We start from the raw sequence: 7,763 nt of genomic DNA on the forward strand, positions 1-7,763 counted from the left end.
GCCGTTAGGGTTTGCGTCGGGCACGTATAACACCGTGTCGTCTCGCCAGAAGTTCGCTGCCTCTGTATGCATGTGGAAGTGGAAGGACGTTCTCGTGGTGTTGGATGGTTACACTTGAAGTCCTCTCAGCATTACCACGGTGACGTGTAGGGAAGTGGCGGCTTATCGTACCATCCATTTGTAGTAGGGCAATAGTTGTAGCAGCTGGCAGATCCATACTACAGACATTCCTTGTTATCATGTTCAGGGAACAACAAACCTAGTGCAAAAGATAACTATATACAGATTGTCAGGGGGAAAATTTACCCCTTTAAAATTTTGGAAATACTTAGAAATTGATTCATCATCCAGCTCTAATATTTTTAATTTACTATTGTAATGATTAGAATTAATTATAAATAAATCCATAAAAAGAACTGGATTCGTTAACAGATGATGAAAAAAATGTTACTACGTAAACATTAAGTCCTAATCTCGCTATCGGACGAAGGGTAAAGAATGGGCCCATTGTTTGAACTGATCTAGCTACGTGGCATATTAGAGAAGCCACGAAAACTTCAAGACAGCCGACCCAGGCTGCTAAATCATAATCCGAAATAATCCCTTCACGAAGGTAAGAGTTAGTCAGAACCATTAATTAACATTTAAAGAAATTTAATTGGGAAGCCCTTGTCCAATAGAAGAGTGAGGGGAATGAGACGATAGAGGGGAATGCTGCAATGCAAGTCGAATGCTAGCAATAACTCCCTTGGAGTGTTGCTACGTATTTGGATACCCCTTTACGTTCTCATAACTAGGTTATATAATTTTTTTAATTATGTATCAAACCCAATTCTCATTTATAGTCAGTTTTGAGGTCTTAAGGTGTCATGACTTAACTACGGTATAGGGGGTTAGCCCTAACCTACCTAGCCTAACATAAAATAATTTGTAAACTTTAAGTAGGGTAATTTAAAGATTTCTGAAGAGGTGTTTCCTATGTTATATTTCAGGAAGAGGCATATTAACCTCTTGTTACCTCCCTATAGTCTCGTAAGGATTTATTCTGCCTCACGAATCTTTCAGCTACCCTACGCCGTTTCTTATTGATGTAGTAGTGTTTCTGAAGACGGGTTATAAAATTTTACAGGGAACCAGTCCTGGAGTAAAATGTACTATTGAAAGGGAACACAAGTTTGCAACCCCCTTCCCTGGTGTGGGAAGTTTATGGAAGTTCTAGAAGAATAAATACAGAGAAAAGATCGAGTTTCCTTTCAACCAAGAATGGAAAAGTGGACTAGGACCCACTTACCCAATCCCCATGTCCTACCAGACGACTAATCTGCGGTCCAGTACCAACCCTCATCCTTCGGTTTGTGTGTCATTGACACAAGGAGCAGCGGAAAGATGATCGCTTACCCGGAGGGAGCGTGGCAATCTCTATCAACTGAACCAGTGTTGATCGGAACCTATGGTATTTTGATGTATTGATATGTCTGTCGCGTTTCGCCGCGATAAGATTATTAGTGATACTTAAAACATTTCCGAATCATAACTGACTGATTTATTTACTTTAACATGCACCAAAGTGAGGGTGTTGCAATAGGATTAATTCTAATTTATCACCTTCAAGCAAATATTTACAGACATCAAGAACTGATTGTCGATGAGGTATTAAAGGGGCTATCGTGGGGTAATCAATGCAGTAGTGCTCTAGACTGTTGGCATTAGGGGTGTCGCACAGCCTGCACGATGAGTACCTCGGTACACCTTCGGTCTCACCCACTTGCCACACTGGTCTGTAGCCGAGCCTGAGTCGGGCACTCACAACATTGTGTCTTCTCACAATAAGTCCATTACGTCTACACTTATAGGGAAGAGGAAGAAAATTCTCGTAGTGTTGGATGGATACACTTGTAGCCCTCTCAGCATTGCTACGGCGGCGAGTAGGGGAGCAGGCAGCGTGGAGAGACGATCTGGCGTGGCAGAGGATGGCGCGGTCGTGTGAATCATGGAATGCTACGAAGTAGGCCTTTGTTCAGCAATGAACTCGGGATGGCTGATTTGAATTGATTTATGCGTCCTACATACATCACTTCACTTTTGCTATTGTTTGTCTTAGACCATTTCTTTCTAGTGCTGTGATCCGTCTCTCCACCTGCAGTTGCTCTATCGTTCCAGTAATCACAATTGCACCATAAAAATAAAAATAGACATGGAAAATATATATAGAAATAGAAAATCGATATAGAAAATAGAAATAGAAGATAGAAATAAAACATAGATATAGAAAATGTAATAGAAATATAGATATAAAATATAAAATGAAAATGTATGTATGAAATAAAAATGAAATATAAAAAATACAAAATATGATATATAGAAATATAAAACATAGAACAGAAAATATAAGTAGAAAAATAGAGAAGATATATATATATATAAAAACGTACACCTTCAGTGAAGGCTTCACCTTTACGTCTTGATTGTTTACATATGACATCAAAGCCCGTCAAGCATTAAGTTGCACTCCTTCAGCTATTTAAAGAGCTTGTTTTCGTGGCTGTGCTTTGTACAGGTTAAACAAGTATGTCTTCTTGAATTCGTAAGTGCAATGGTATGGGGGTAAGATAGCTTAGTGCATGTGTAGTATGTTCGCATTTGCCACTCCTCAATTCTCGTTTGGCAGTGTATTTGTCATTCTGAGCGAGGGTAAACGTGTGGATATTTATCAAAATGTTTGCAGCAATTACCATTGGCTCAGTGGCGGATCTAGAAAATAAATTGGGGCAGGGGCTGAACTATGTATGAGTGGGAAGCGAGCGAAGTGACCTGAATCAGCTGGGGGATTTGAAATGTGAAAAATTTTAGAAGCATTTTGAAGCTATTTGCAAAGGTATATTGAGGAAATGGTCAATAGATTAGATTCGCAGCAATGGTAAATTTTTGTGCCCGTACCTTGCAATGGTAAAAAACTTAATACACACTCACACATGTGGCTCTTCCTGAAAAATAGAATACAAGTATTGCAAAAAAATGAAATGTAGGACAATTTATAGTTTCACCCAACCAAAGATTTTTGTATATGGCATATGTGTTTCTGGTGAGGTATGTAGTGTATAGATTGATGGTATACATCATTTCTGTCACAAATGTGTAGTTTTCAAGAAATTAATTGATAAATTTATGCCTACCTTTCCTCCTCAACGATCTAGGGGGGACCTGTGGGAAATCGGAGTTTTTGGGTGGGGAGCATGAAATCAAGTAATGTGCATTGCAAAACAGCCGTAAAATCAACAACGTATAAAAGATATGGAAATACATAAATTACACCTTTGATGGCAGCAGTGGCAAGGGCTCATGCGATCGTAGCCATGTCGTTTTTGAGCAGCATTAACAACGATTTGCAATATTTTTTTTTGCTGTATCGGCTGCATTTAGCGAAGCGCACTCCAGCTCCGGAAGAGTTGCTAACCCAAAAATCGGGAATAAATTCATGAAGCTTTGAGAGGACCGAGAGTTGCAATTTTGTGTACAACTAACCTAACGTAACCTAACCTAACCTCAATAACGTAACCCAACCTAACCTAACCATCTGAAGGCTAAGGTAGATGGAGGAGCATCATGGCCTTAGCTTGGACCAACTTGACCATATTTCTTGAGGTTATTTGTAGGGAGTAACCCAGTCTCTTCTTCAAGATACTTAGCAGCATGGAAAAAGTTACCTTGGGTTTCCTCATAGTATGCCACAAACCAGTAAGGTGTAGTATAGGGGAGTGGTGAGCTTTGGGAGCTTTGCATTGTTCAGCCCTCATCAGAGAGGTTGGAACAGTAATTATTCTGTCAGCTACATTGTTTGATTGAATGATCTCAGCAACTAGGTTGTCATCTGTAAGATGTAGGGAATTTATTACCTTGTATGGTTTTGGCAGCATTATCAGATGTAAATGTCACATAGACTTGATTAGAAAGTCACCAGTGTATTTGAGAAGGATAGGGAGAACTGTTGCGAAAGGCTTGAGACCAGAGTGGATAGCATAGTGAGATAAAGCTGTGTATATATTGATTATCTGAAGGATGCCAGTACAGGACTCGGCAGATGACCTGCAGGGTCTTCCAGCATGAAAGAGCGGCAGGGGGAGTACAAGTCAAAGAAAATACCAAGGAGACAGTGATTGAAGTAATAAAAAAGAAAAGTAACTTAGGGACACAGTGGATAAAAAAAGATGCATCGTAATCTATGGCATTAAAGAGAAGCATGATGTACCCAGATATCAGAGGGAAAAGGAAGAGAAAGAGATCGCTAAGGAAATTCTGAAAGAATTACAAACAGATGAATTAGGCTGGGATCGGGAAATCGAGGAAACCCATAGAATGGGCAGATGCTCTAAAGAAAAACAATACAGTACAGGCCACTGAAAGTAAAGCTTAGATCTCAAACATTTGCAGAGGAAATACTATCCAGAACAACAAAATTAGCTAATAGTGAACATTACAAAAATATATGGATAAAAAAGAAATGAGTGAGGAAGAAAAAGAGAAAGAAAAAGAACTTAGGAATGAAGCAAATGAAAAGAATGAAAAAAGAACTGAAATTGAAAGAAAAAAAACAAGTTTTTTTGGAGAGTGGTGGATCTGAGGCTGAGAAAATGGTATATAAGGAAAATGGAAGCAAAGAAGACAGAAAAAGACAAGTAGAAAGGAAATAAAAAATAGCTTATACTAATATTGGTGTATTGGCTGCATGTTATTGTGGCAAAGTAGCATGCAGTTGATACTTTAGGGTCTATATGGGGCGCCCCTATGGACCAGAGTCACACATAATTTTGTCTGTGATAGAGGAAAACTCACATAGAGAAATGATGACAGTGAGAGTGGAGAAAGAGGAAAAGGGCAGAAACTAGGGAGGTACTTAGAGTGAACTGCTTAAATGAGAAAAAGAAAATGAGTATAAGAAGAAGTTGAGGGAGGAGTGGGAGAGAGTAAAGGATAGAGTAGAACTAGGAGTGGAGGAGGAATGGGGATGTTTCAAGGAGGGAGTCATAAGGTGTGCAGAGATGGTGTGTGGAACAAGGAGGGCAGGAGGAAATAGAAGGAAGGGTAGTGAGTGGTGGGATGAGGAAGCAAAGAAGGGTGTAGAAGAGAAGAAGCAGGCATTCATAGATTATCTACAAATAAGGACGAGGGAATTGTATGAGAGGTACAAGGTAAAGAGAAAGGAAGTTAGAAGTTAAGCATAAGATAAAGGAAGCAAAGAGGAGAGCAGATGTGAAATGGGGAAAGAGTATGACAGAAATTTTTGAAAGTAATAAAAAGATGTTTTGGAAGGAAATTAAAAGAAAAAAAGGAGGCGAATCAAGTAGAGAAGAAAAGGTAAAAGGTGCAGATGGAGAGATGATAATGGAAGAGAAGGCAGTGAGAGGAAGGTGGGCAGAGTATTTTAGGGAGTTGCTAAATGTGAAGGAGGAGAGGGAGGGAAAGGTAGTTGGCGTGGGAAATGCTATGAAAATGAAAGTGATGAGTGAGGAGAAATAGGGAAGGATGAAGTGGAAGCAGCTGTTAAGATGATGAGAGCAGGTAAGGCACCTGGGTTGGATGGATGCCATGCAGAATGTCTGAAGAAAGGAGGTGCAGTTATGGTGGACTGGCTGGTGAAGTTATTTAATGTTTGATTAAGAGAGGGTAGAGTGCTGGAGGAGTGCCTGTATAGTTCCACTTTACAAAGGAAAGGGGGACAAGTGTGAGTGTAGTAGTTACAGAGGGATTAGCTTGTTGAGTGTAGTTGGGAAGGCTTATGGGAGGGTCTTGATTGAGAGGATTAGGAGAGGAACAGAAGGAGTAATTGGTGAGGAAAAGTGGTTTTAGGACAGGTAGGGGATGTGTAGATCAGATTTTTGTGGTAAGACAGATATGTGAGAAAGCTATAGGAAAAGGTAAGGATATTTTTTGGGCTTTTATGGATCTGGAAAAGGCTTATGACATGGTAGACAGGAAGGCACTGTGGGAGGTACTGCAGATATATGGGATAGGAGGAAAGCTGTTAAGAGCAGTCAAGAGTTTTTATGAGAGTAGTAGAGCTTGTGTTAGGATTAGAAATGGAGAGAGTGAATGGTTTGAGGTAAAGGTGGGACTTTGTCAGGGATGTGTTATTTCGCCCTGGCTGTTCAATCTTTACATGAATGGGGTGGTGCGAGAGGTGAATGCAAGGTTAGTTGGTCAGGGGTTGGAGATGATTAAAGGAAATGGAGAAAAGTGGGAGGTGAGCCAGCTGTTATTTGCTGATGACACTGCTCTTGTAGCAGGATCAGAGGAGGGATTGAGGAAGTTAGTGACAGAGTTTGAGAAGGTGTGTGAAAGAAGGAAGCTGTAGATAAATGTGGGCAAAAGTAAGGTGATGAGATGTACACGGGGAGAGAGTAAGAGTAGGCTGGAAGTGAGCTTTAAGCGTCGAGAAACTGGAGGAAGTGGATAGTTTCAGATACTTGGGTGCAAATGTGACCGGAAAGGGAGGAGTGGGGGTGGAGGTAGAATGTAGATTGAGAGGAGCGAGTAAATGCCTTGGTGGATTGAAAAGTGTAATGAGAAATAGACATCTGGGAATGGATGCTAAGAGGTGGTTATATGAAGGAGTGATTGTGCCAACAGCAATGTACGGGGCAGAAACATGGAACATGAGAGAGGAAGAGAGAAGGAGTTTGAATGTGTTTGAGATGAAATGTCTGAGAAGTATGATAGGGGTTACTAGGCTAGATAGAGTGAGAAATGAGGAGGTGAGGAGGAGAACAGGGGTGGAAAGGGAGTTGTTGTTGTTGTTGTTGTTGTCGTTCCCTAGACTGTCTGTCCGAGCAGTCCCGTCTCCCCAAGGAATGCCATAGCCGAAACTGGGTTTTCCCACAAATCCTTTATAGAGCGTATGTTGTGTTGTTTGCGTGCATGATTGTGTATAATGCAGTCTTCCATTATGTGTTGTATGGTATGGGGTGAAGTGTTACATCCTGGGCAGCTGTTCACAATGCGGTCATCCAGCCTCTTCTGGTAGCTTAGAAGTGCTGGTCCTGGAGCTGCAGCGTCTACGTCGTGGGACCACCCCCCAACCCCAAGAGTTGGGGGCCAAACGGCAGCATCTACCCCTGGCTACCGGCTCTACGCAGGTGGCACCGATCCCCAAGAGGAGCTACGCCTACCTTGGGGAGTACCACAATCCTTTTTCCCAACATGGAAAGAGAGTTGGGAGATAGGGTTGATGAAATGGTATTAGGATGGTTTGGACACATGGAAAGAATAAGTGAAGAAAGTTTAGTAAAAGAAGTGTGGAAGGCAGAGGTGGAAGGAGTGAATATGAGGCGGCGTCCTAGAATGAGATGGATGGATGGGGTGAAAGGGGCATTACAAAAGAGAGGAATGTCTGTGGAGGAAGGACGGGGGAGGACAGAAGATAGGTATGAATGGAGAGGGGTTGTGTATAGATGATTCTGTGATGCATAAGGAGGGGTGGGAAGTGGATTGGGGGTGAGGAAGTATATATGAGAAAAAATTTGATGCAGCCCAAAGGAATTTCTCCCCGTCTTCTCCTTTTCTGCATGAGGGGATGGAGAGGGTGGGTTGCCGAATTTATGAAGCGGCCTTGCTGTGGATGTGATGTGTCTTGCAACACTGCTTCTGACCTAGGGCAGTGGACGGGATGCAGGGATGACCCGTCATCCAGGAGGTGTCAAGATAGGAAGGAGGAGGAACATACTGAAATTATTTCAGCCCTGGTTGGGATTCGAGTCCGGACCACCATA

The 7,763-nt window shown here is 41.6% G+C and overlaps 1 long non-coding RNA gene across 1 annotated transcript in view; it reads left to right on the forward strand.

Moving 5' to 3' along the window:
• LOC143031927 (uncharacterized) overlaps positions 1-7,763 on the forward strand; it is a 298,829-nt gene that overhangs the window by 265,596 nt on the left and 25,470 nt on the right. The window lies entirely within an intron of this gene.

Source organism: Oratosquilla oratoria, chromosome 12, assembly GCF_046742065.1.
Source record: "Oratosquilla oratoria isolate Oo_2021 chromosome 12, ASM4674206v1, whole genome shotgun sequence".
Classification (NCBI taxonomy): domain Eukaryota; kingdom Metazoa; phylum Arthropoda; class Malacostraca; order Stomatopoda; family Squillidae; genus Oratosquilla; species Oratosquilla oratoria.